Consider the following 3366-nt stretch of genomic DNA (forward strand, 5'->3'; position numbering starts at 1 on the left):
CACAGCGCCTGCCTGGCAAGAGCAAGGTCCTGAGTTTGATTCTCAGTACCCAAAAAACAAACAAACAAACAAAAAACTAAATGTAATTAGATTACTAAATAACTCTTTTCTGAACTTTGTAATATTGCTTTAACAGACCAAATGACAGAGAACAGAAAACTGAAACTATGTCAAAAGTTAATTTTTAGTAACAATTTCCTCACTGGGCTGTGGTGGTGCATGCCTGTAATCCCAGCACCAGGGAGGCTGAGGCAGGAGGATCGTTGTGAGTTTGAGAGCAGCCTGGGCTACAAAGTGAGCTCAAGGCCAGCCTGAACTGCATAGGGAGACCCTGTCTCAAACAGACAAAAAAAAAAAAACCAAAACAAACAAACAAAAAAACCCCCAATTTCCTAAATAGTTTTCCTTAGCCCAGGAAGCCTGACAGAGTGTATTTACAATGTAGCAAACAGCGCAGACTCCAGCTGGACTCCAGTGTTCTGCTCACAAATCAAGCACCCAGCGGAAGTCGCACAAATGAACTAAGAACTTACCCCACATGCTGGATGTACAACTACCATCCCAGCTACTGAGACAGACATCCCAGGGAGGCTGAGACAGGAGGATCTCAAACTGCAGGGCAGCCTGGGCAACTTAGTGAGACCCTGTCTCAAAATAAGGGCTGAGGAAAAAAAAATAAGGGCTGAGGATGTAGATCAGCAATAGAGTACCCCTTGGTTCAATCCCTAGCTAGTACTGGGAGGGGGTGGTTTAAAGTACCAACATAAAAATAAATAAATAAATAAATAAATAAATACCAACGTAAGATAGTGGTGGTGGCACATACTTGTCATCCCAGCACTTGGGAGGCTGAGGCAGGAAGACTGCTGTGAGTTCAAGGCCAGCCTGTCTCAAAACAACACAACACAATAACAATAACAAGCAATGCCATCATGAAACACAGATTCCATATAGAATATAAAAAATGAAAGCAAAAAATATATAAAATGAAAATTTTAAGTGTGCCCTTATTTGTTCTCTAAGGGGTATACAGATATCAAAACATAGCCTTTTATTTAAGGAATGTGGTGTGGCCTGTGCTGCAGTGGTGCTGGTGGCGTCACACGCACATTTACCTTAGGATCCAAGTGACTCCCAGAAGACCTGCTCCCACGTACAAGGTGCCAGAGCAGGAGGGTCGAAAGTTCGAGTCCAGCCTTGGCAGTTTTTTTTCCCCTTGGCAGTTTAGCAAGATCCTGTCTTACAATTCTGAAAGGGCTGGGCTTCCAGTCCAGTGTGAAGGCCCTGGGACCCACCCAGGGAATATGCATGCATGCATACATAACACGTACCTAATAGACACATAAAACTATACCTGGGCCCTCGTGCGTGCACGCGCGTGTGTATGTGTGTGTGTGTGTGTCGGGGGCAGCGAGAGACTGAGAACTAAACCCGGGGCTTTGTGCCCGCCAGGCAAGCGCTCTACCGCCTTGGCTCTGAGATACACCCCAGCCCTCTTTATTTTACTTTTGAGAGGGGGACCTATTAAGTTCCTAAATTGCCCAGGCTGGACTCAAACTTGAGATCCTCCTGCCTCAGCGTCCCAGAGCACCGGATGACAGGTGTGCACCGCAATGCCAGCCCGACCCGCCTGCCTCTCAGGTGCCCACAACCCTAAGCGCCTCTCCTCCCCCTCTGCCTCCCAGGCCCGTCTCTCCTCACTGACCGCAGGCCTGGCTGCAGTCTCCTCTCCGCCTGCCTTCCTCCCTTCATCCGCACTCAGCCCCTTCATCCACCTGCGCTGGGCTCCTGCTGCCCTCCGCCTCCGTCCAGGGGAGCTCAGCACTGTCCTCCGCTGTGGCCAGGCCGCCCCAGCTGGCTGCACCCTGCAAACCACGACCTCCCGCTCCTCACGCCCACTGGCCATGGAAATAGAAGCCATGAGGCTGCTTCCGGCGCTGGGCCCCCTCCTGTCCACACACACCCGCCCTGCCTCCTGCTGGGGGAAGGCTTCCTTCCTGCACGTAATCCCTGCGCCTCCCAGGACCCTCACGTTCCAAGAGCCGTCCGTCCCTGTCCCCTCAGTGTCCTGCACGGAGGCATCCGCTGTGCTCTGGGGGCCGGGTCCCCTCTCTCCTTTACGACAGGGCTTCTTAGCCTTTTCAAAGCAGAGGGGCCTTTGCCTTTGGTGGACAGTGTTCTTTGGGTTTACAAAACTACACGTAGGGTTACCTGTCAGGAGCGGCTGAAGCTGGAAATCAATGACGCATGCAGGACAAAGCCAGCCCCAACACAGGGGTTCCTCGAACCCTGTAAACAAGCTGTTGCAGCTTGTGAGCTGGTTGCTGGGTAGAGAGGTTGAGACTGACATCAGTCTCTCCAGGGTAGAAATAAGGCGCCACCGTTCTTGGGCAGTTCTCCTCTCGAAGGGAGAGAGAGGACCTCCATGGGACCCCAAGCTTGTCTCTTGTCTATCTTTTCCTCATTCCCACCACCGTTTTTCCCCAGGACCACTGAAAGCCCCAACGAGTCCTGACAATTACGATGGGAACCAAGTGAGCTGAAATATAGTTGTGACAGCTGAGCGTGGTGGCACCCACCTGCAAGCCCAGCGCTTGGGAGGCTGAGGCAGGAGGATCGCTGTGAGTTTGAAGCCAGCCTGGGCTATGTAGTGAGGTGAAGGCCTGAACTGCATTGTGAGACCCTGTCTCCAAAACTAAAGAGAGAAAGAAAGAAAGAAAAGAAAGAAAAGAAAGAAAGAAAGAAAGAAAGAAAGAAAGAAAGAAAGAAAGAAAGAAAGAAAGAAAGAAAGAGAAGGGAAGACAAAGCCCTTGCTGGGCGGACTCCTGGCCACATGCTTCGGCCAGCCCCTCTGCAGCGGGTCCCAGAGAAAAGCACAGAGCAGGACGGCGGAGACAGGCCCAGGAACGTTCCCCGGAGGGGAGGCTGTGCAACTCTGTCATCGGCAGGAGGCAACTGGCTGTCCAGATGGAAAGAATAAAGCCGATCTCTAGCGCACAGCAGCTCCAAATAAATTCCATATGAGCTGGAGACCAGGGAGCCAGCAGCGCCAGCCTGGAAGGAGCATGGGGGCTGGCTGGCGGGTGTCGGGACGGGGCAGGGCACCTTAGCAGGGTGGGAAGTGTGCAGGGCATAAAAGATAATACAGAAGCTGAGCATGGTATCACACACCTGTCAACCCAGCATTCAGGAGGCTGAGGCAGGAGGATGGATCACCAGGAGTTTGAGGCCAGCCTGGATTACACATTGAAACTCTGTCTCAAACAAAGAAGCAGACATACAAATCAATAAATGAAATGACAGATCACTTTGTCTGCATTAAAATAGAAATAACTAAGAAAAAAAAAAAAAAAAACAGGAAAAAGA

This window comes from Chinchilla lanigera, unplaced genomic scaffold (assembly GCF_000276665.1).
Source record: "Chinchilla lanigera isolate Chin_1 unplaced genomic scaffold, ChiLan1.0 scaffold00050, whole genome shotgun sequence".
Taxonomy (NCBI): Eukaryota; Metazoa; Chordata; class Mammalia; order Rodentia; family Chinchillidae; genus Chinchilla; species Chinchilla lanigera.